We start from the raw sequence: 26163 nt of genomic DNA, 5'->3' as shown, positions 1-26163 counted from the left end.
CAGGCAACAATCTCTCACTAAGGTGATTATAGTAAAAGGCCATACATCTTTATAAAATTCTTTCTTGCCCCTTTTCTTGTGGAAGTTTTACTGTGCACATGTGGAAAGAAAGCAAGGAGCATTACGGTGTGTGTGTGTTAAAGTAGGCCTCTGCCATGTCTCCACCATTCAGACAACTGCAGCTCAGAAGGGGTCCAGCCAAAATGGAACACGTGTGCATAGTGTAACCCGCTGGCCTTGACCACGGGTATTAAAATATTCATATCTCCTTTCAATGTCACTTACATATAAACAGCTTTTCCTCCTCCTTTGAAACATTAACCTCTGCTCTCCCAGGTGATACCAACCAGTCGCAACATTAGTGCTGCCTCTCCGTACAAAACAACCACTGAGCTAGAATGGCAGGCACTGTCACTTCCTCACTGCTGCCTCCTCAGGACTCAGCTCTGTTAGTTCCAGCCCACCTGCTCCACCAACATGCAGACCAATATGATGCCTGCATGTGGACAGGTTGGCAGGCATGAAGCCCTACTTGGGAACAAAAGGGACACTGCTATTCATCCCAATCTCGCTCTCCCCCCTAGCCTGCAGGACTTCTTACAAGAGAAACTTCAGCCTTTACACCCAATGGTTTACTTTAAAATGCTAGTCTCTTTAATGCCTCCTTTGTGACACACTAAGGAAAATGAATAATAACCTGAGGATTCATACAGATTTATTATTAGAGGGTTTTCTAAGATAAAACACCCAGAAGAGCTAAAGCAAAACAAGAAACTACCTACCGTAGTCAATCTATAGTGCATTTATTAGGGAGCTATCCAGATTATGGGTTTTTTTCTTTTTAAAATACAACAGACAGAACTATATTCATAGAATTTGAAAGCCCAGAATGATATTTACTCATTAACCCAAGCCAGGAGAGGCCTAAGCCAACAAATATTTGAGCCAACAAACAACGGAGCCAACACGCCGGTCCCCAAAGCCCACCCCCAGCCAGGTAGTATCAGCTCCTAAATGAACAGCAACGTTTTGTCAGATGGCTGTTCACCAGAAATCAAACTTATATTAGCCCCCCAAAATATGGCAGGAAAATATTTACTATAAAAATCCTGTTCCAAATCTGACTGAAGCTTAACTCTGGTTACAAGGCAGCACATCAGTGTAGGCAACAATAGAAGGATGCATCCTGCTCAAAGCTTTCACTGCCCAAAAAATGGGACATCGGGAGCATTCCTTCAGCATTTCGCTTTTTATTTGAGCGTAACTGCCACAGTGATGGATGCATCTGAAATGTACATAAACCAATTTTACAATCGAGAACGTAATGCTCTCCCAAAGCCACGCGGCAGACCGACTGCTGAACTGGAAACTGCACTCAGGTTGGTAGGACCATTAGCCAGAGCCCTCTTACTTATAAAAGCCTGCAAATAAACGTGGGCTAAAATAAACAGCAAGTCAGATGTTTTATCTGGGGATGTTACCTCATTAAAGGCTATATATGCCAACTCCAATTCAATTTGAAGTAACCTTACGAGGGAAGACATCTCCCCCCCAAACAGAATTAGATCCACTTGATCATTTTAATTATACCACGCTGCTCTTTTCAAAAGAGTACTGCGAGCCTTTATAGGTTGCTGTGTTCCCCTTTGAAATTAACAAATTAGGCTTGTTAATTAGAGAGTCAAAATGGTGTGTTATATTGTTTGGGAGTGACAAGGGATTTAATACAGTTTCGTTTTAAGCAGTTTTCAAGGTTTAAAGGTAAAATACTATCACTAATCACGTATGCTCCCATTTTCCACCTACGCTGATTAATATCTACACAGTGCACTGCGATAAATTTCTCAGCATCTTAATTAAGAACATTTCAAGACAGATTCTTCCAAGTTCTGTTCCATTGAAATGATGCTGTAAATATCTTTTAAATGTTATTTACCAGAAGGAAAAACTTCTAGGGTATAATGCTAACTACTAATTTATCTCAGAAATGAGAAATCACTGTTTTTTTTCTCCTTAATACACCTGCTGTCAAATTTGAGGATGTCACTGAAGTCTGATACACCAATTCAGGAATATGGCTGAGTCACCACTCCTTCTCAGAACAGCTCTGTGCATTTGCTCGTTGTCAAATAAAGTTGAATAATTTACGTTTCTTATAGTTTGCACTACGTAAGATTATGCTGCAAGCCCTAAATTGATGACTATTAGCTACATGGCCTCTGCAGAAGGGTTGCCATGATACTGACCGATGATGGACGATACCAGCATCAGATCTGAGAGAAGCGTGCCAGAATAAATCTTTGGGGAATACTGGCCTACGAGGCCATAGGAGGACATTATAGCATCCGTTTTTTCACCTCAAGCTCTCAAGCCTGTTTATACACACGGCTCAAAACAACTTTCACATGATATACAGTGATAAACACTAGGCTATCTTGGCACTAAGAACTGCAGTGGGAAAGCTGGGAAACAGAATTAAAGAAACCCGATGCATCCCTCCATTGTCCTTCCATAGCAAATAAGGTACAACATGTTTTGACACCGTGTAATTTTTCACTTACAGCAAATCTAGAGCAACCATATGATGCTGACATCTTATTGTTTTCAATACGTTTGTTCTTCAGCAAAGCCACTAACTTTCTGACAGCACACAGAATAAAGGCAGCACAGCAGTATTTCTCATAAAATTTGCAAAACCTGAAGCATAAGGTATTTTAATTCTATCCTAAGTTTTAAAGCACATGGTATATAGACTTTCTACCCCTAAGTACGTTTCTGAGCTTGCATTGTGTAACAGTAGGTGCAAATGTCAGAAAGGAGGAGGGAACTTGGTGCCAAATATAGGATCAAAGAATATGAAACACAGGAGACAATAAAAAGAAAGCAAGCAAGAAGAAGAGGTATTAAAAAGGTATGATGAATGGCACATACATCCTTGTGATAATTCCTTCCCTGCTTTATTGCTTGGTAATGATCATACAATACTATACTTCATTGATCACTGCTTGAAATCTAAGCTTCATTTCCTTCACATACGTTAAGCACCTTTGACTGGAATTCACTTCATGTAACTTTTCAGTCCTTTTCTTTTTAGTCTAAAGGGAAACTGAATATAAATACTGAATGAAGGAAAAAAAAATCATTCAACATTATTGTTCTCTAACATCTATAGTGTTAGGAGATTTCTTTGAGGTTCAAAAGCATCTGTGGCAAAGCAGGGCACCACATCAAGGCCCTTCATATATTAAGCGCGTGCCTTGGGCTAGTGATTGAAAACCTACTTTGACCACGAGCTGCAAAGCCTTCATGCAGATTTCCCCACAGCCAAATCACTCACGGCCTGGATAGGAAAGACCAAGCCTCTTCTTTGAGCCCACGAACAGTTAGAGCTTGGGGCAAGCCAAGATATGTGCTCGCATGCAGCTGCTCTGCATGCCGGTCTCCCAGGACTCTCCGAGGGACGGGACTCCTCGTAAGCAGCGCATGTACACACAGTACATTGAAGGTGAGCGTGCATGCAGCCATTTATTACAGAGCATGACCGACTGCTTTTCACTACATACACATTCTCAGGTGCCAAATGAACAAATAAGGATGCTGGCAGCCCTGTTACACAGATAAACTCCAGCTGGAACAACAATTTACGAGCAGCCCCTCGCTGCATACGCTTCCCTTTTAATCAGCTGCTAATGGTCACCGTGGTGCTCCCCTCGGACAGCCGCATCCCCTGCTTGCCGCGGAGCACAATGACGCCGAGCACATGAAGGCACATAATGGATCAGCTGGCTACTACCAGCTAATATTCTTTTGACAGTTTAATCATTTATTATGATGAATTCTCTCCCACAGAAACACAGGGGAGGAAATATATTAATTAAAAAAAATATCTATTTTGCTTATATTGCATGTTCAGCAGTCTGACTTACTCAATGAAACAAAGCATGGCTACCTATAATTTTAAATGCCATATATATAAAAGAATGGACAGCACTTAAACCTGGGGTCCCTAAAAACCATTTTTTACTGTGTCTCCATTCAGGACAAAGCACACACCGGGTAATGACTGCACTGAGGCAGAATGAGGTTTTCAGAACCACTATAAGACAGGCAGCCAAACAAGCACAGTCACAGGCGTGTGATTCAGGCGTCTGACCGGGATGGGGAGTATCTCGATACAATTCCACCTCTGCCTCAGGCTTCCTCTTTGACCTTGGGCAAATCAATTCATCTTTTTGTGCAACAGATACTCAGCAGGGATGGTAATAACAGACATAATAATACAAGTTCCTACCTCCCAGAACTGTTGTGAGAAGAAATTCACCAGTGCTTGTGAGGCCGGCTCCCCACCTCTTAGGCCATACAGATTACTATCTACTTTTTTACAGTACCAGAGCACTAATGACACTAATCCCTAATAGCAGGGCAGCTATTTTACAGATTGTTTTATACACTGAAGAACCTGAAATTCTAAAGAAACCTGAATTAATTGCGTGACAAAGTACAGTAAGGGTACATTATGTACTCGAGCTTATGACCATCAACCACATAATGCAAACCTGAAAGAGCCAGTAATTCCTAAGCCTTTATCAGATATCTGTGTGCTTGACTGGAGAAGTATTTGCATCTGTGGCATCTAAAAGATATTTATTTCACACACAGAAAATATTTAAGTATATACACAACCAAAAATAACACAAAATTCAAAACTAACAGAAAAGTGAAAGAATTTAGAGAACTAGACAGCATAACATACGGAAAAAAAATGGAGATCACAAGTGGACTTAGCATACAAGACATCTGCCTACATTCACTGAAAGACAAGGGGAGTGGCTGCTAAAATATTCTGTAAATCAAAGTTAAAAAGAAGTTCTTCTAAAGCAGGCCTATAGCAACAATGTTTAACAGTATGGGCTGTAAACTGATCAAAAAAGTAGCCAATTTTTCACAGGTTTCTATATTAACTGAGAATCAAACAGAAAAAAAAACGACTGCTTTTTAAGATGGTCCCACTGACACCTTCAACCACATGGACAGAAGGAAGTGCCTCCTCTTACAGGAGCACAGAAGACAGTGACTTCACCATGAGTTTATAGGTCCTGCACTCGTCTAAAGAAGACTAATGCAGGCCATGCAGGCAAACATGGCTCCACCACGTGTGAAGGGGAAGGAGGCAGAACACAAGGAAGTGCAGGAAGACAACTCTTTGATCTGACAGCCACTGAATAGACCATCCAAGATCTGAAAGGCTTGAACATGCTTCAAATTCAAACGTAACTGCTCCATCCAGACCAGTGGAAAATCCCCCTTCCATAAAGAACATCAAATGAATGTAGCTTTGAGGGCTTCAGCCTTACATTCACGCCACTGGTTTCAGTATACACGGGTGCAGACGCAGTGCACTTCTCTACTCTTCATTCCAGGCTATCTTGTCCCTTATATAAACGATACAATAAGTCTGTTTTATTCTTTCTGTTTTGAAGGAAGAACCAGAAATACTTTGTTTTCTATGCTTCAAAGTGCACAATGAAATACATTGTAAGGTATGCGAATAAAATAGCTAGACAAAAAGAATAAGTATTCCGTCTAGTCAAAACAACACTTGATATTTTTATAAATATTTCTTTTATTGCGTACTTCAAAGAAGAACACATTTTCATTTTCAGCAGCAGGCTGGACAGGTGAGTACCAAAGAATTCTTGAATACAGGAACAGAAAAAGCAGTGAGGATGCCTTAGGTCAGCTTTGTGTATCTCCAGGTTTTGAGCTAGCTCGTCCTATTACTGTAATTTAAAATTTCCAAGATTATTTAATTTCCACCTATGTGCCAAAGCACCCAGGAAGTCTAGAAAGCAGCCATGAGACAACGTAACACCGCTACAGAAATTCCCTCCAGTCTGTGTATAAAGGAAATGTAGTAGAGCAGGCACATCACCGCTTTGCTATCCAAAATGTGTCCTAAACCAGCACAATTCTTGAATATCCATACAGACCATTACACATGAAACACTTCACCATACAGATCCCCTTCATGCAGCTCCTCTAGAAAGAAGAAGCTGTACTAAGAGTAATCAGCCATTTGCCTTGTTATGATAACTTTCATCGTCCAGGAACAAAAGCTAATGAGTACTACAGCTGTGATGTATCACTGAACAGCATTTACCAGTAGAAGCAGAGGTCTCCAACAGTTGTGTTTTCATTGTAAATTAAGTTTAAAATATTTTACATCAGTCACAAAACTGCTCTCAGCACCAATTATATTAGAATTCTTAAGATATTTTGTTTTCTGGGCTTTTCCTATCTATTAGACATAAGAGTGGCCACTCATCAGGACATACTAAAGAACAGTTTTCAGCCCATCCATGGCTGAAAACAAGGAAGGGGAAATAAAAGGAATTTAAAGCTGCAGAAACCTAATGTCTACCACATGAGGCACAAAATAAGCATGTCGTTGTATATTTGATGAAAAAATAACTGTTATGAAATATTCATTTGAAAAGTGATTAAGCTTCGCAATTGAAAAGCTAACCCTTCACAACACGAAATAATCATGCAGCTTGGGAATGAGCACATCCTGTGTCCTCTGGTGCTCATTATAATTTATGCAACAAACTCTATCCCAATACTTTCGTTGCTTAGATATTTTCCTCCCATTTCTAACATTCAAATGAAAATCACTGTTTCTTAGAAGCATTCCTTAAACCCAAAGAACAAGATTTACCATCCTTCCAGGCTTCCAAGCATGCCATGGTAACATCTGTTCTGAATAATCTGCAGGGGAGAGCAGAAGCCCTCCAAAACCAGACAAGGGACTCCCCAGGTCCCGCTCGGAATCCCCCTGCTCACCAGCTTTGCTCTCCAGTTATCCACATATTTGCTCAGCAGCAGCAGGTCCAACATTTCTCCTCAGGGTTAGGACAAGTGACCTTTCCAGACAGAACTGCCAGCCTGTTCCCTAAACTAGGAACGATTCATTCAGTAAACAGCGAAGAGCAACACAATCCCACTTACTTTCATTGAGCATTTTGGGGGATATTTAACTTTTCATGCAAATGCTATACTTTGTACACCATACATACGCAGACATTATTTACTTTATAAACCCCAGTCACGGAAAGCATGAGTTCCAAGTTTTCCTTACAATGAATTTCATAATCAGCCCTTCCGCAGTCAAGGCACACACTGAGATCGAGGATTATTCATTAGAGGAAGGAATTAGCAGGATTTTAGGCTTCAGTGGCCTGTACAGACTATTAGCTCGCATTTGGCTATTAGGTGGGTAAGCAGAGTGGTCTCTAAAGCGCCAGCAAGAGCCAACAATAAATTCTGTCAGTGACACTCAGCACCAGCTTTCCTGGGCCTGGTGGAATAGGGAAGGCTGGTCCAGCAGCTCCGTGGGGCTCAACAGCCAGAGGTCCCACCTGGAGCTGACAGCCCTGCTACTAGGCCTCCACAGCACCAGGCCACAGCACCCAGCAACACAGTGCAGGCCTGTGCGGCCATGTGCAACAGAGGGAGCTGGGGAGTGGACCAGGGTGGGCGGCAGGGCTGGCTCGGGGCTGGCAGCCAGCCTCCTTCCGTCAGGGTTCAAGGACGAGAGAGGAGCACTGCAAACAGCTCAGACGCCCCATTTCCTGTGCATACAACGCATTTATTCATCCTGAGTGCCCGTCTCCACCTTCTGATAATGCTGGCCGATACCTTCCCGTTAACAAGCTAATTCATGGCTTCAAGACATGGGAAAAATGAGTGCAGTTTAACAAAGGTCTCTGGCTTTTTATTTTATTAAAGTTAACTGTACGACAGGTGCGGGATGGAAGAGTACTGCTACCAAAAAACACAGGGCAGGACCACTTAGTTCAGCTACAGCTAGGGCATAAACGGTAAAAAACCAAGGGATCTTGATTTAACTTCCCTCCCCCTCTGCATTTCCAAGGCACGCAGCAACAACCGCATTAAATACAGCTTCTAAGAACGGAAGTGCTGACAGATAAGCAGCATGAATCCAATCAGGAAAATGTCTTGCAGCTCAGTACAACATTTCATCCTCACCTGGATCTGTAAAACATTTCAACCAGAATAAAAGGCACCATCAAAAGAGCCACCCTAATTCACCACTCCTGCAATTTTGTATCAGCATAAGTTCAGTGATTTCAAAGCAATTACACAGATGTAAAACAAGGATGATCACTGCAATAAATCAGTCCCAGCGCAAATCTAGAGGAACTCTTCCATGCCTCAAAACATGTACAAATAAAAATATTAAGACAGAAATTATAGGACGACACACACTGTTGCATATAATTGTAAATACACATTCCTCTAGATCTCTGTGTCCAGTGACCAAAAGGAGCTTTGCTTTGTTCCCAACCATTTACTATTAGATTGTTTAAATGCGATTACAACAGGAAGGAGAAAAAAAGGGACAGATCTTTTAATTTAGAGGAGACAAAGATTTCGTAAACAAAACACAGTAAATAAAGAAACAGAAGTTCAACTGATCCAAGCTGCCCACATTCATTAGAGCCATACATTGATTTCTTAGCTCACATGAAAGGATTCTGAGGAAGCTGAATGGAAAGCTTTTCTGGATATTGATCAAACAGAATACCTTACATTAAAAAAAAATGTAACTACGCACAAAATAATTTGAGAAACTTTTCTTGAGAAGAAACGGAAGAATCTGCGAGATGCAGGGAAAGGAAAGAAGTGGTATTCTTGTTACAGTGGTAGGACAGAGAAACGTCTTTCGTTTCATCCTTTCCTCTAAAGACAAACTTGTGATTTTTAATTAGTCACGATGTTTAGTCCTATGGTATCACTTATCTCAGAACAGCATCAGTGCGAATGAACGTTCAGCACTGTTATTTCCTTTCTCTCTCCTGCATTTTTACTTCAAAACCACGAACAAAGCAACCGCTCACGAGATCGAGGGGTTTTGCACACCATTCTGAGAGCCACACACAGTTGTACTGTGCAAATCTCTCCACTGCTTGTCAGCACTGTTCAACCCACAACTTAAACCTCCTTCACTAATTCCAACCCTGGACCTTACTTGCAAAATGAGTACTAATTTTCTGACGCTTTTTTGAAGGGGACAAAAGGATTCCAGGAGACAGGAAGGAGCTCACTTCCACTCGAGAACCGATCAGCCTGTTTGAACCCGGCTCTTTAGAAGTAACATTTTCTCATTCTATGAAAGCCTCCGCACATCCCTTTTCAGATCACAACCAAATCATTAAGGCCTGCCACAAAACCTATCAAAGTCAAGGCAAGTCACTCAAAGACTTCAAAGGACTTGGATCCAGGCGCGGGGTGAAATGCAGCCTGACGGCACCTCTGGTGCAGAGGAAAGGCCGTGCCACGCTGGCCACGGAGGGGCTGCTACTCACACCATCCCCGCAGCCCTGGCACAGGTCCAGAGACTGAGCACCCATAGCAAGCTAGGAAGACGCTGGGGCACATTCTTGCAGTTTCATTTCATCCAGAAGGAACTGGGTGTGCACTGGGCCCGCTGGCTTAGACAGATTGACACCTGGTAGCAGGGCTCAACTTAGAGAGCCTCTTCAAAAGCCTGCTCTGATACAAGAGAGAGGTTCATCCAGCCGCACTCCAACACCAACACAAATCAAACAGATCCAGCCACCACTGACACGGCGAGGCCAGCTTCTGGGAAGGAAGGTCTTTAAGGAGCCAAACAGATTTCCAGAAATACTGCAAACAAGATGGTTCATTTCAGCCCCCGCAGCACAGCCAGCAGTCCAGAAAGAAGTGATGTGCTGCAGCCTGTTCGGTGTCCATAGCTCAATACCACCATCTGAACCCAGAATCAATGGCACCATTCTCCTTCTTCAGGTTTTCACACAATTTTCTGCCATTTTTTGGTTTCTGACTGATGATCATTAATGTTCTCAACACTTCTCATTTAACTGACATGTCTTGATCAGAAATTCAAATTGTGTTTCATTTCTAATGCTTGCATTTGTTCAAAAATATGCTATGCAAAAGTATTCGTTCAGAAAGAAAACATAAGGAAGTACCCAGTGTTGTCTTTCACCAGATTGGCTCCAAAACTGTTCCGGTTTTCCAAATCACAGAATTTCAAAAATACAGCTGAGTTCTTTTTGTTGTGTCAACAGATAAACATCTCAACACACTGCATGCAGGCTGATTTTAGGCTGCAAAAAAGAGAAAGTAAAAAGGTCTTTCATGCGAAGCCCTCCTCCAAGCTTAAACCATGTTTCATGAATTTTACTAAAAGGAAATCTGTGTTGAAATGGAACATTTACAGATGTTCAACACCTGCTTAAGTAAATGAACCCTTGAGTAACTGTTAATCAGTTTCATAAAATATCTATTTTGTTCTGTACTCTGAGCAATTTCATCCTAATTTGGGGTTACAGCTTCTTTTCTGAGGTATAAAAGCAAAACTAACATGAAAAAGAGACAAATTAGTGTTGTCTTTTCATTTGGTAACTGAGTGAAATTAAAATACAATTTCATGATGGCAGCGCTAGAGCAAACAAATGCACAAAAAACACCACAGCAAAACCAAACTACACACTTAACCTACTTCTGAAAGGACACATCAAACCAAAATGACAATGTTATATCACTATTATTAGCTTTAGAAATGAAGCATTTAGAAGTAATTTCAGTTTTCAGCCTGTTATCCTAAATGATGGCATATGTAAAAAGAGCATATACAGAAATGTAGTTTGGAAAAGATTAAGAGATTATTTTAGAAGCAAATTACTCCATAAATAAAGCACAAAGGGAACACAGCATCATTCAGGAATGGACATCTGTCACCCGAGCAGATACCACATCACACATTCACAGCTTAATTCTGCATGTGGAAAAACAAGACTTATAACAACACATAAAATCTTACATGCGTTACATTTATTTGTATATTTCTAGATCCCATAAATATGCAGGCACCAGAAAGTACAAATAGATGAAATGGTAAGGAATAAAACGAAAAAAAGAACATAAGAAAAGCAAAAAGTCACAAAGAGTTAGAAAAATCTAGCTCTACCCTGAGCACTGCTCAGCACTGCTTTGCTTTTAATGGGGGAGGGAATGAAGAGGGAAGGGAAGTCACATTCAATGTCATCTTGACAGCGACCTCTTATTCAAAAACTATTATTTTTCCATCTTGAATAAGAGAGAACCAAGTGCTCTTCATAATCACATAAATGACCTACCACTCTCTAAGTGCTCCCTCTTAGATCAACAAAGAGCTATCGGAAGCAGAAAGTATTACACACTACTCCCCTGTCGTCTCAATCCAAGATGTAGGCACGGTTCAACCTTACCATAAGAGAAGCCTTGAAAGACCAAAAGCTTTAGAAAATACACTTATCAGGCTATCCTTCCTCCTCACAGCAATCTTTTCAGAATTTTGAACTGTTAAAATGATGAAGACACAGGAGAGGAAAAGCATGAGATGAGAGTTAACTTTTATTTTTCTGGGGGAAAGAAATCGATGGCTTTAAACCAGCATTTGACAAGGGTGGGAAGAAAAGTTTCCTTTGTCATTAAGGGTCGACTGCTAATGCTAGGTTGCAGAAGATCCTTACAACTAACTTAACCTAGCAGCTCTTACTGCCAGGCACTCCACACCCTTACAAAAACTCTCCCTGCCCTCACTAAGGAGGACTCAAGAAGGGCCCATCCCAGTAAGGTCAATGGCAATTCTACGGCTCCTTAACCCGGAAGAGCAGCTGTTTTTTGGGGGGGATTGCTAGGTTTTTCTTTTTTCTCAGGGAAGGATGAAGCAAGAAATCCTGTTCATTTAATTGTTTGCAGTTCTCCCCATAAAATTACATGGGAAAAGTACACACAGGAAAAAAAAAATGCATTAAGTAAAAGCAGAAAAAAGAAAAAAAGAAAAAAGGAAAGTCTGTCAGACAACCGTTTAACCAAACACACAAATATCACACAGGCCTTCCTGCTATGTTGAAATCCAACTGCAAATCAAGTCAGTTCAGTACGAAGGAAGGATCTGGTGCACTGAGTGACTCAGCGTGCCAGAGCTCAGGCTGGCTCCCAGGACAGAGTGCAAGGCAGCCCACGTCCCGAGCGCCCTGTCCTGCCTGCTCTGAGTGCTGTGCAGCTTTGCTGCTTCAACTATTCCAGAGCAACCCACAACCTCCTATTCCACCTGGAAGAATAACAGAAGGGTCGTGGACTGTAGGAAAAAAGAAAGTCTTAACCACGGTACCTCAAAGGCTTAGTCATCAGTAATGAAAGCTTACCTTCACCAGTCAGGTCAGTGTGAAATACTGACTGCAAGAACTTCCATTCATCCAGCTGAATCACCCCCAAAGAGTGCAAAACAAACTGTTTCCAGTAGATAGATTTGCTGGAAATTCAAATCCTCTAAAAATGGGGAAATCACAGCCAAGAAATAATGTCTGTTGAAACATTCGGTGTTCACAGGACTGCAATGCTCTTACAATAAAAAAGAGGAATATACAAAGGACCATGGCAGGCACCAGGATGGCTCAGAACTCCTTCAAAAACTAAATCCATAAATTCACCTCCACCACTATCACAAAGCAAAAAGATCAAATGTACATTATCAGTAGGAGGAACCAACAGGCCATAATGCTTTCTTCTGCTTCTACCAGGAGAGAGCATAATGAGGCGCAAAGGAAGAGCAAACATGAGAAAACCCTAGGAGAATCCTTGGATCTGACCTTCTCTCCACATTCTCCCTCCGTCATCTCTTTTCTTTTTATTTTTTTTAAAGCTTTATAAAATCCTTGCTGTATTGCTGACTGCAGAGCACTTCCTGAAGAATGCATAATTACATCTCTTTAACCCCTTGCTCTCACAAAGCATACACTGTGCTTGGATCCATTTTTTAAACATCCCCTAGCTCAAAACGATGAGAAGAATGTGCACAGGCTAACAGAGCTGATATAGAAACATTGCCAACAATTCTAACCCATAAAAATTAAGACTATCCATATTATTTCAGTCGCAGGTGACCTCATATATCCTTCTCCTACATACTTTGTTTTGGACTGCTCGCATACGGAATAGTCAGTTAAAAGCAGGGACATTTCAGGCCCAGCACCTTCTTTCACTTGCCTTTCCACACAAACCTTGCAACGCGCAGCCCTCTTCACTTCCAACACTTCAGTCCCTACTCTGGAGAAGCTTGAGAATCTACTCATATGCTGAAGACAACAAGCACTTCCTGTGAATTTCACTCGTCGTCTAGTGCCTGAAGTAATGAGCAATTCTTCAAGTCAGTACGTAATTTTGATTTTTTTATGGTACTGGTGAGAAATCTCAGAATACAGCACTTGCATTTTCCAAAATTCAAGAACTAGCATACTCTCTAAAACAATTTTTTCTCAAGTAAGTATTTTTGCAGACCGCATTTGCTGCTGGTAACGGGGCAAGAATTTGTTCAAAAAATAACTTAAGTACTAGCTGCAGCGTTTTAATGGACAGGAGACCTGAACTAATAAGCATATGCGACCACAGTGGCAGTGAGTAAAAGTGATGGGAAAACAGACATCTTGGCCTAAAAGACTTAAACAAAAAACTTCCCACAGACTGTAAGCTAATGAGGAGAGTTTTTTCCTCTCCAGTTTGTCTATACTTCCAGCTAGTTAGAAGAATTGCTGGAGGCTAAGGAGTCTGAATACAGACACTACTTATATAAGTAATGCTAGTTTCTAAAGGAATTTTTCTTCATTTACGAATGGTTTGAAAATATATTGTTTGCAGCAGGACTTCCACCCGTGCTGAAGAGTGCGATTATAGCTCAGCCAGAAGGCTGCAAGTGTTAGGAATGAATGGGAACTGCACTTGCTGGTCACTAAAGGTATAACATGAGCAGCAGGAAACCAGGTTTACAGACCCTGTCCAAAGAAAAAGGCCCAGAACAGATGTTAATGCAGAAGAGCACGGTGAGAACCGGGCAGCATGAACATAAGAATTAATGGGCCTAATCCAAAACTCGTGGAAAAGGCTGATTTCAATGAAGTTTGAACTGGGACATCAAGGAATAAATAGATAGAGGAAAGCAGAGGGTAGCATACACCAGATCGGTACTACTATAGCTGTTGTTTGTTGGCTGATTTGGAAATAATTATTTTAAGCACAAGTCTTGATCTTGACTCCACGTGGTATTTCTCTTTTTAATAGGCTCCCCAGTCTGTTCCCTTGACTCCAAATCACTAGGTCTCAAAGACTAGTATCGGTTACAAATAACCAATATGGGGTTCTCATATCTACACATTCTTGTACTATGTACTATGAATTACTATAATTAAAAACAATCCAGTTTTATTCAAGTAATTTTAGGTAAACTGTTACAGTTTCATGAAGTCAGCAAAGATACGAAAACTTGTATCAATTACAGTCTTAGCCAAAAGAGTTAAGAGAACAAAGAAAATGAAAATACTAGGAACTCTGGAAAAATCTGAGGCAGGAATAATTTTAAGTTGTTCTGAATTCTGCAAATACAGCACTAAGAAGAACATTGAGTACCTAAATAATTAAAGTTTATCCTCTTTATTGAAACAGTCCATGTTTGAGAATTTGTGCGAGTCTTAATGTTTAATTAAGGGATTTAAACATTGCTGTAAGTGAAATCTCTACACAACCTTAACTGTGGATTCACCAGGTCACTTCCATAATATATTCATGTTGGGAGACCCAGGACCTAGCAGTTACTACAAACACACGGTTCAAATATCAGTCACAAGCATGTGAAAAATCAATTTACAAGGAGATGAAAAAATAAATGTTCTAGGAGATAGGACATGCTAATGAAAATGAGTGTAGTGTGTTTGCTTTTTGTCCACATCCAGGTTTTGGTTTCACATGCAGCAACTGCTGAGACATATTTGTTTAGTGATTAAAATAGAAAAAGATTAAGCAGCAACTTTGAAAAGCCCTGTGCAGATAAAGATATGCCTGTTTTATAAGCAATTAGTAATTTCTTCTTAATGGAATGTAAACTGTTTTCTCCAGTTTTCCTAAAATTTGCACATTCAAGGAGAACGTAACTCGAAGGATGAAATTTATCTCCACAATACCTGGAAATGAGAGTACAGATCTAGTCCAGCCTACTTAACGTACTGTACAATAACCACATGGAGTAGATTTAAAAGACTTTTTTAAAAACAAAACAAAAACAAACCCATGTATATAAAAGAAAAGCTTTTAAAAACATGTTATTGCCACATTCTTCAACACTACATAACATTAACTCCAAGCTGCACCACAACGCAGCCCACAGCTGCTGCAGGCCAAGAGGGGGGACAGGCTTTGTGCTGGTTGCAGGCGACCAGGAGTCAGGCTGACCATCCATCCTTCATCTCTCCCACTGCCCCCCTGAGCTAGGGAATGTATTTTGCTTGAGTTTTTCCAGCCAGCAGTATTTACTGAAGGTGCCTGCTGGCTTCACACGCTGAATGGGAACAAACGTGGCAACCAATGCCGTGCTTTGAGACGCTGAGCACTGAAGGTGGAGGTCTCGTTTACACCAGCATCACTACAAAATATCATTGAAAAGGGACGAAAACTGAGGACTGCCTTTTCCTGAGATGTGCTTGGAAGTGCTTGGGCAAGCAGGGTTTGTGCTAGATTCAGAGGAACAAAGTAAGGTCCTTAGGTACCAGTAAGTACCTCTCAGAACAACCAATCCACAACTCCAAAACCTAAAACCAAGGGCGTTAGGGGGAATTATCAGTGCTATGTTTGCTTATTAGCCTTCAAGTTTTTATACAGAGACTGTGTCTGCAGGGACAACTGAATCCCCGTATCCACAGCACTTGACGGCACTTGGATATATGCCTCCTACTAGAAGCTAAAATGAAAGCTATATTTTACAGCTCTGGAAAAGCAAAACAAAGCCCGCAGCTTGTGTTTATAATAATATTTCTACCTATCTAGATGTACTTCACCAGCTCTGCATTAAAGAGGAAGGTGATGGGGGTAAACTCCGCATCCTCAGGATTGTTCCAGATTTATTTGTCCTGAAGGTGCACCTCGTTTTAAGGCTGCTAACAAAACTCCGTGTATTCAGAGAATGGGACAACACCACTGAGAAGAAAAGATAAAATGGGCATGCACATTAAAACATGATCCCAGAATACGTCCTTGACTTGAAACCTTCGCAGCTGCACCACAGCTCACGTGCTGACTTTGGTATTTGCTCCAGTGACATGATGGCACCACAGCAAGCTGTGCTGCATTCTAGAATGCTTCAAAAACATGAATTCTTTAAAAAAAAAAAAAAAAAAAAAAAAAAAAAAAAACAGTTAAAAAGAAGAAAAAAGAAAGCCTTTTCCGGTTAAAATTTTAAATGGGAGCTGTGGGAAGTGCTCAAGGCTTCCCTCCAAGTTTTTTGAAGATTGAGGAGAGAAAGGGTTAATCCGAAAGAATAAAAGAGCAACAGCAAATCTGACTACACGTTTGAAAAAGCCTATAAAATGTTACAAGCAAAACAGGAAAGCTTGTGTTAATAATGCATAAACCAAAGGGGGGGGTGGGGGGGGGAGCTCCCCGTTTAATGGAATGGCGCTTTCTCCCCGCAGTTAAAACGAAACAAGCCGTGGCTATCAATCCGCGACACCTCGCAGCAGCGCGGCCCGGAGCGCTGCCCGCCCGGGGTCGGCCCCGCGGCCCCCGAGCCGCGGCCTGCTGCTGCCGGGCGCTACATACCAGCCCGGCTCAGCGGAGGCCATTACCCGCCCCGTCGCCATGGCGACGCTAACAGTGAGCCCGACTTCAAAGGCACGGCTGTAATGTCAGCCTGCCAGCAGCCAGAGGGAGCGGTAAGGGGACCTGCCCGGGCGGCCCCAGCGACAAAAATACACGGTCGGCTCTGGGCAGTTCCGCCGTCCTGAGGGCTAGCGGCGAGTCAGCAACGGAGAGGGAAAGTAGCCTTCACTTTTTTGTTCTGGAGTCAAAGAGCACGCGTGCGAGGCTGATTCGGAGAAAACTGTCGCAGGGAAGGAGGAAGCTGGCTTTCAGATTTTGTCGCTGCGCAGATCCCAGCAGTAAAGACCAACAGTAATAGAGATAGATTGCCTCAGCCTATGCACTCTTGCCTCATCAACACGCTCTTACCAAGCACGACACATCTACACACTTAGAAATCAACGTGTGGAGCGGACCTGCAACCCAGCAGCAGGAAGGCACGCTGCCCTGCAGCCACCAGCTTGGTTATGGCTGCTGCCAGCCTGCCCTGCCTGCCCTCCATGGGGTGGTGCTGCTCTTGTCCCTTAGCCCGCTTCCCTTGGAACCGCTGCTGCTCATCTCAACCAGGGCACGCAGGAGTCAGCCCCTTCGCTTCCCTCTCCACCGCCCTGATGTTCCTGCCCTCACCAGAAAGGCACATTCCCTGTGACAGGGCCCTGTTCGGTCATCCACATCCCTAACAGCACCATAAGGAGCACGCTGCTCCTTCTTGCCACTGGAGCACAGCACATTGCGTGGCTGAACCACGCAACTCTTCCCAGCTAAGGCCAACCCAAGGCAGCGCTTGCTGTTGGCTTTTGCCACCCAACCCTTTAAGGCTGGGACACACACATGCTTGAGCTTAGTCTGATGCTTGAGACTAACCAATTACCCAACTGAGTTTGGAGGGGCAGCAGCAGCCTGATCTGCTCTTGGTTGATCACGTATGCACGTGGGTTGTGGGCTACAAAATACAGCTCTTGACAAAACTGAGCCCATGGCATCTATACTAGAGTATGCTGGGATCTAGAGCCAGTGAGACATTCAGATAGACACAAAGGGTACGCATAATGTCTTAGACTGCTAGGAAAACAATTCTTTTTAAAGACTAAATATAAATAGGGTTGGGATTCTGTTTGTTTGTTTTTGTTTTTTTTTTAAACTTGAACATATAGCTGATGGTGTTTTGCTTCCAAATTACACTTTACATGGATGTGGGTGGTGAGAAAAAAAAAAGTGTCAGTCTATAGGTGCTCTTAATTACTCTTCAAACCCATAGTGTCACTGCAGACTGTAAGTGACAGAAGACAGCGCTCACTCTGCGTGGCTAGCTGACTGCAGCCCTCTGACCACATCTCCATGGAAATGGAGGTCAAGCAATCAACATTATTATACAAGAGGTGAAAGTTCGTCGTTTTTCTGGCAAAAATAAGGTAAAGGTTCTGCAGGATTTACTTCAATCTGGCCTCTACTGCTGTGAAAATAGGCATTAAAAAGCAGGCACTTGTTGGGTTTTTGTTTTGTTTTGATTTGTTTTTGTGACAGGTTCTTCTGTAAACTAACCAGTAAAAACAGAAGAGCTCAAGTGTATGTAAGAAGTGCCTTTCATGGGATCTGGTATGCGACCTCTGCCTCTTTGCAGCTGAGGAAGATCGCTCCATGGCAGCCCAAATGGCCACTTGCACTCCAAGCTGCTGACAGAGCACCAAAGAGCCCTCTGGCCAGAGGCACAGGAAGACTTAGAGCCAAAAATATTCTCTACTTTGTCATACCTCAGAATAGGAACAAAAAGGCTGTTACTGTGATTTTCAGCAAGACAAAATGTCTAACGAGCCATGCCGGAAGAATCAGCAGTCATTTAAAAACAACAGTATGGTGTGTATGCAGCCTTCCTAAGCCTTCTTTAAAAGCACAAACAGAACAAAGAGTGAAGACAGGGGAAAAATGGACTATAAGACAATCCAAATGAAGCAACAACTATGAGATGTTATTAAAAAAAAAACAAAACACAGATCCTAAAATTTTATAGCCCTGTTTCAATAAATCCTGAAGAACTGTGCTGAAAATTGCACTGAACAACTTTCCTTTTTTTCCCTGCTTTCATGTAGGCTTCTAATGATACAATAAACAAAGAGGATGAGGAAAAAAAAAAAAGCTTTTATGAAGTTTTCATTAAGCACTATTATTAAAATCCTGACACGGTCTGTAAATTAAACAAGGGAAAGAGAGAATCTGGAGTTTTTCTTCTGTCTCCACTGCAGTATTCTATGAAAAACTGGTAAGGCTTTCAGTTAATTATAAAAGTCAAAATGGAAAGGTAACATTTGGAATTAAGCTACCTTCTGTATCATAATGAATTAGCTGACTAAGGCTTATGTCTGCACTTAATCCATACACCGTTTACCTATATAATCTTGTGAAGTTATTGTGATTTTACAAGTAAATCTATGCTTGCAGTTCCTTTATTTCCTGAAAACAAGTGCTGGCCACAGTCTATTTGCAGTTAAGTAACAGCAAGAATGTTTTAAACTTCTTTCATTATCTTTAGCACAACGTGCGTTGGCAAAATTTGTCATCTATGATACTATAAATGTAAATGCAAGCTCCCCCTTCCCAGTGCTCTGACATGAAACAAGCTTTGTTCTCCTAAAGAGGTCCACAACTGTGCATTCAGCAAACCGTACTAAAGCTTATGGATGCATAAAGTATTACTACATGCAAACACATAAACTTATACTCTCATGTTTGCTTATCTTTATATTACTTCCCCAAATGTTAGCTTAAATAACATGGCGGAAGACGCACTATGAAATGAATTTCTCTGTCGAGGGGGAAAAAAAATAGCATGTTCATTTATAAATTCATGCCACTTAACTAAGATGTGAAATAAATGATCCAGAATGACATATTTTCCTATACTAATGCAGTTCTTCAAATGTGCCTCAAAATTCAGGCCCTAATTCTAATTTAGCACAGTAGGTCTCATTTCATAGGTCGAGATGATTAAAAGGGTCAGCTGCAATTGTTTGCCTGGAAGGAAAGAGATCAAAAGTCTAAACAGTGGGGCACTGCAAGTAGCCTTTTCCTGATGTTACCAGCTTTTCTATTTTGATTCCAACCCTCTACGATGCTTCACCCTCTGAAATTACATTGCCAATTCAAACAAGACCCTCTTGTATCAAGTCCTGTGAGACTGGAACCGTACTTGGCATTATGGAGGAAATGGCACATATTAATTTGCATGGCGTTCAGGAAAACCAACGCAATGAGCTACCGTGTTAGCAAAGACAAATGAAGAAAAAGGCCTTCACTCGGTATTTTTATCTGTCTATGTATGTTCAAGGTAAATTGATAGTGGTAGCCTATTCACATGTAACAAACACACATCAGAAGCACTTTTCATGTGCACAAATTCTACAAAAGCCATCATGAGGGAAGACCTCACAGTGAATCTAACATACGGCTCCAGCCAGGGAAGGAAGGTTTCAGAGAATTAAGCATTACAGAAGATGTTTTCTTGAAATCTAATATCTGAGAGAAATTTTTGAAACTGTTTCAAACTTCAGGAAAGGAAAACCAGAATAGCCTCCCACACTACAGGCCTGACTTCACTGGGATTCCAGCCTAGCACTACAAAACAAGCAACACACAACAGACACTTAGCACTTGTGCTATGATGGTACCGAATCCCCAGCAATTATGGATGGACTATAAACAGTCAGACAAAGCATTGTGAAACCCGGCCTAAGCACAATGCTATGAGCAGTGACCGCATGGACATCTGCTTACACAGCAAGAGGACCACTCAGAAGCCAGTTTCTAATAAAGACTAATCATGTTCTTGGTTTGTTGTTTTTTTTTTTCTTTTTCTTTTAAAAAAGGAAAGTTGCATTAATAGCACCGGAAGCCAGCACATTCCCAAGCAAGCAGGAATGGACACTAGAAGAAAAAAGAAGGGATCTACTGCTAGGCTTCAGATACTGCTGGCTGTAAGAAGGTGCTGTGTTTAGTCAAGATTATGAAGCCAAGGTCACCTTTCAGGATGGCTGGTGTACCCGTGTAATTCTGGAAAAAAATAATATCCTATCTTACAGGAATACTTCAGGTAAAAATAAAGCAAAGAAAAAACATTTAGTGTTTCAAGTACTTCCTGAAATGGTATCCGAGTAAATCACAGTCTTTTGTCTTATTTTGTGTGCCAAAGGACACAAAGGACCCCAAGGTTCCAAAAGACATGAACAAAGATATGGACCAGTGAATATATCACATTTTGCAATTTATAGTATGCTATGCTATCAACTCAAACTTTACAAACAGCCAAATCCATTTTGAGGCTTACGTGCCTTTTTAAACGCTGTATGTATCTACACATATTGCGTAAAACGTTCAAAAAATAAAAATAAAATATTCCCCAAATCCAAAAAAAAAAAAAAGAAAAGAAAAGAAAAGACAACCACCCTCCAGGAATTCAAAAGTCTGAACCAGTTTAGAATTAGGTTCCCACATGCGTAACCTAAAAGCACTGACTTGGAAATGGAGGCAGACAACAAGGACAGCTAATGCAGTTGCTGTCCCTGCAGCAGGCACATCTGAGCTGTGCATGCAGAAGCAGCACACTGCTGCAGTTTCAGGCCTTGCATTCTATAGCAATGTGGGGGGCTTCAGCTCAACCCCCAAATCACGCTGCAGGCTCCGGTGGTTTGGGGACCAACTGTGCTGTCTGTGGAGGACAGCAGCCTCCAGAGAGGGAACAGCTAGAGGAGAAAAATGCTTCCACCCAAACTCAACCTTGTTTTTTCAGTTCTCAAGTCAACACCAATACTGTTTTGGTATTTGGAGCTGCAAAGTACATTGAGGCAATTGCTAATGGCTTCAAAAGACACTGCAGGAAAAAACTACTAAGACTTTAATATTCCACCCAAGACAATATTGGCCTATTTAAACACAAGTTTTTGCAACATTATCCACTACTGGGATCTATAATCCCTTATCAGGTTTCCCAAGTAAATTTCATGTAGAGGTCAAGCTAAGTATTTCTTTTCACATTTCTAAATTTTTCTAGATCCTAAATGAGTGATTTTGTTATTATAAGGATACTAAAAACACTCTGAAGTATTTTGAAAATGGAAAACTTTATGGAATAACCAAGCATCTTTTTTTTTCTTTTTTAACAGTATCTAACAAAATCAGTTTTAATACATCAGTAGCAGCCTTAAAGCCATTGTTAATATAAATAATATCATCATTCCAACAAGGAAAACCAAGCAATTGTGTAAAGCTCAAAACACAATTCATTAACAGCAGAACTTTCTTTTCACATTACGAAGTTTAATTTTAATAGCAAGATACTCAATTCAAGAAGAAACAACTTTGATTCACTGTGTTTATCCCTACACAGACAGCATGTGTTCAGGGCAGCCCTGCACTACTTTAATCACACTTTTGCTTGAAAATGAATGTAAAAGTTGACTCTCTCAGGGAATTCATCTGATCAACTATGTGAAAACTTGCCCCCACTAAAATCAAATGTAAAAATACATGAATGTTGAGTGGACCAGGATCTTCAATACCACAGCATTAAATGTAAAGTCATTCCTCCAATATATCACAGAGAGGATATTATTTCAGAGGAACTTCAGTGGCTCATATAGGATCTGTCTCTCGATGCAGACCCACTCCAGGCCATAAACAGATTGTTACATACAGAATCTGTAGGAACACAAGTACCAACCAATGCTCTGCACCTCAGAAATACATACACTCAATACCTCTATACTGTGAGTTGCATGAAACTTATTTGTGCTACAGGTTTATTACATAGAATAATAAGACAAAAAAAGAAACAAGCCAGCAACTGCACTTGATCCAGAATTAAAATGACTTGGAGAAAACAGCAACTTTTTCCAACTCTATGCATAATGGCTAAGAACAGCATTTGAGAAAGCTTAGTCACTTCTTTGCAACTTGAAGCTTTTTTCCTTTTATTCCAGGCTTAAACAAAGTTCAGTGGGGCATCAAACTGCCTCAGTCTTAAATTACAGTCTGTACTTTAAAATAGAATGCATGCACCACATGTTCCTGAAGCTAGAGGGTGGGAGTGTTATTCACTGAAAATTGAAGGCTTGTTGAGTCAATAATCTTCTTTCAGAGAGTAACAATTTTCAGCTAAAATTTCTTGACCCAAACAAAGGAAAACAAGATCATTCAGTTATTTTACAACACTGCAGAAGAAGAAAAGTAAGTGGGAAAGAGGCACACCAGTCTTATCCTACTTGATGGAAAAACAATGGAAAATTTAATTCACAAGGATTACTTATATTTCCTTTTTGTTCATACTTTAACCTACTCCCAGTTATTTGCAGATGGAGACATGCACAGAAACAAGTAACTACAGGACAGAACTTACACATACATCTATGAACTGCCCACTGCTTTTACCTCCCAAGAATTACCAGAAATTCATACAGGTCCACACAAACCTCCTTTTTTCTTAAACTGGAAACAACATCCTGAATTTTAAAACACCACTTAAATTTTTAAATTTTTGAATTTTCTAATTTGCTTATCTGCAAAGAATCCAACACTGTCTATAAAATGAGAGGGCTGCTGCACCATCTCTCCTTTAATACTCATTTTTCCTTACCGAAGGGGTTACAGTCCTAATTAATATTTACACTGTGGTTGTGCCCACACCCTCAACCATGATCAGGATTACTGAGCTAAGCTTTTCATGAATGTTACCAGAGTCCCTTGTCCCAGGAGTTTAACCTCCAAGAAAAGAAGAGGTATTTCCTAACTGTCAACTACAGTTTCTTGAACTATGCTGGGAATTCTTTTCCTGGCTTAAGACTTCAGCCATCAACAACACTTGTTCAGGGAGAACTCCCCTCGCTGGAGATGATTTTCCAAGCTACTTCGTATTCTAGAAGTTACACAAGGAACGTGAATTCTCAAACCATTCCACGCATTTCCTCACAGCCAGTAACTATTAAGATACATCCAAAACGATGTTGATCCATGAGCCAAGTATATCTAGTCTTGTATTTATTGCTCACCACTTGTTTTCAACAGAGGCCTTCTGAAATCTACAATGAGAAAAGCATGCCACACAGAAGAATGAACATCCAGCACTCTATACGTCCTACAAAGGCTCTCTAAAAATGAGGTAAAACACAACTATGAAGTAGCTAATGAAGTCAGGAAGGAATTGCTGAAGTACTGCTTTCCACAGTGCCAAGCATAATGAAACAACACATCTTAAAAGGGTTACCTATCCAAACAATATGTACTATTTGAGGCCCACCTTACTTTGAAGCTCATACACCAAACCAGAGCCAGCTAGAGTGAAACTTGACAAGTCATAGTACTGCACAAGATACAAAGAGCGTTCTACCTCTGTGCCAGCTATTCTTTTGCTTCACATGAAAATACTGCTTCCACGTGAAGACACCCAGTGAAAAAGTGGTGTCGTAGAATTAATGTGTAAGCGCTCCAACTCTGAGTGACCTACCAAGGCACCAGTTCCCTCCACTTCAGATACAACTTTCTGCCTTCAGAACCACATGAGCAATTACACAGTGATTCAGCCCAAAGCTAACCCAGAAATAAAAAGAATTACTTCTTAGCTAGGTCGGTTCCCTGAGTCACAGCAGTGACAATGGAGGATGTGAGAAGGCACAGATGGCACACTGTGGGCACACGGCAGGGCTGCAACCAATGTAACTTACAGCAAAGCCAAGCAGCTGCAGGACTTCACCTATAGGCAGCAACCAGAAGAAATCAGCAGAAACACTGGTTTCAAAAACTTAGCAATCTTGGGTAGGCCATTCAACCTCACACATCAAACAAGCACAGCTAGCACTGAGCAAAGAAAGAAAAAAAAAATCTGAAATGACTTTTGTAATGATACCAGTAAAAAATAAATAAATTCATCCATGTCTTCTGTCCTTCATTCTCCCACCACAATCCAACATGAACAGGGACCAAATTACTCATTACGGCAAAACAAAGTATTTGTCTTTGCAGGCACACACACACAACCAATGCTGACATAGGCTCTTTTCTTGCAAGAGCAAATTTGCAGATATATCGTTCAGAAGATTTTTCCTACAAGTCTGCTCTATCTTTCCCACAATAGCAGAAGTGTGTATTTTGTATTATCCCTTAAACCTCAGTAAATATATTCTGTAGTAGCTGTTCTCCAGACAATTGCATTCAGGCTTCTCCCCCTTTATTCTTCCACTCTAATAGGGAACAGTTTCTGTTTATTACTTCCTTTCCTTCACAGAGTACCTAACTCCCATGTTTTCTCAAAAGCTTGAGATTTCCTTCTAATTGTGACCCCAACAAAAGTGCTTGGAGCACTATTCTCTGCAACTTTTCATTTGGGCTCTCGGTGACTCCACATGGTAAAAGACCTCTGGGTCAAACCCTTCAGATATCAGAGCATTTAGGAGAAGGAAAGCAAGCATTGTATAGAATCTGACAGGCCATTAGAAGTAGCTAATAAAGCCATATTTTGTTTGTAGCCATTTGTTACCAACCCACATTACAAATTTGTCTGCTTTGAACTTTATGGGAACGTTCATGCCAGGACTTTTATATACAACGTGTGAAGGAAACGGAACAACCATTGAGCTGTTTAGCTGTGCTTACTGTGACACAAACCTGCTGAAAAAACTCTCTAAAAGGATGACACAAGTCAGCATTCAGTGCTGCGAAAAGTGGCCAGCTCCTCTTCAAATCCATCAAAGGGAAAGTCTTTTTTTCAAAGCCACATCAGAGAACACCATTCAGCATGTAGTATTACATCTCTTTTGTTGTTTTTAGAGATTCGTTTAAGCTTGCTATGATTTTACGTAGCTGCTGTGATTTTACACAATGCCCTTAAGAAATAAAAAGATAACGGGCAAACTGTATAAATATCAGAATACCATGAAACAAAACATACCCAAATTTTATTAAAAGCGTAACACCACTGCTCTCGTTTCAAGCTTTAATATACAAAGACTTAGTGACTACCCTCGAGAACAGCATTATCTTGAAAACAAGCTTAAGAAGCCACATTTAGCATCCCAAAATGACACTATAACTAGGAATACTAAAAGAGAAATAGTGATCATTGAATTTCAAAACCAGCTGAAAACTGAATGCAGGCCTCTTGCTCAAGGGGGAAAAAGTTGTTTATATGGTCAAACCATCCTTCCCCCCAGTACTAAGTATTCAAGTCTTCACTACGCTCACCGTACTTCGAATGCATGGGCCGTTCCTCAGTTCTAAGGCATTTCCTTTGGAAGGAGGTGAGTTTACTCACAGTACCAAAAAACAGTGTCACAATATATGAAGGGCTCCAGTTGGTCTTAAATTTGGCAAACTATACTGCCTCCCATTTTCCTCCCTATCCAAATGGAGGTTGGGGTGTTTGGTATATAAAGATTCCAGAAGCAAAGG

The 26163-nt window shown here is 41.0% G+C and overlaps 1 protein-coding gene and 1 long non-coding RNA gene across 13 annotated transcripts in view; one reads left to right on the top strand and one right to left on the bottom strand.

Annotated features, from left to right (window-relative positions):
* Window positions 1-26163, bottom strand: part of ARID1B (AT-rich interaction domain 1B) — a 317322-nt gene that overhangs the window by 194594 nt on the left and 96565 nt on the right. The window lies entirely within an intron of this gene.
* Window positions 16311-20655, top strand: LOC149919024 (uncharacterized). The gene is made up of 2 exons (XR_016464325.1): window positions 16311-16808; window positions 17993-20655. It is a non-coding gene; the product is annotated as an uncharacterized LOC149919024 (long non-coding RNA).

The sequence above is a fragment of the Phasianus colchicus genome, chromosome 2 (genome assembly GCF_987193195.1).
Source record: "Phasianus colchicus chromosome 2, bPhaCol1.hap1.1, whole genome shotgun sequence".
NCBI classification, from domain to species: domain Eukaryota; kingdom Metazoa; phylum Chordata; class Aves; order Galliformes; family Phasianidae; genus Phasianus; species Phasianus colchicus.
The sequence above is the reverse complement of the archived record's forward strand: the minus strand, read 5'-3'. Positions and strand labels throughout refer to the sequence as shown.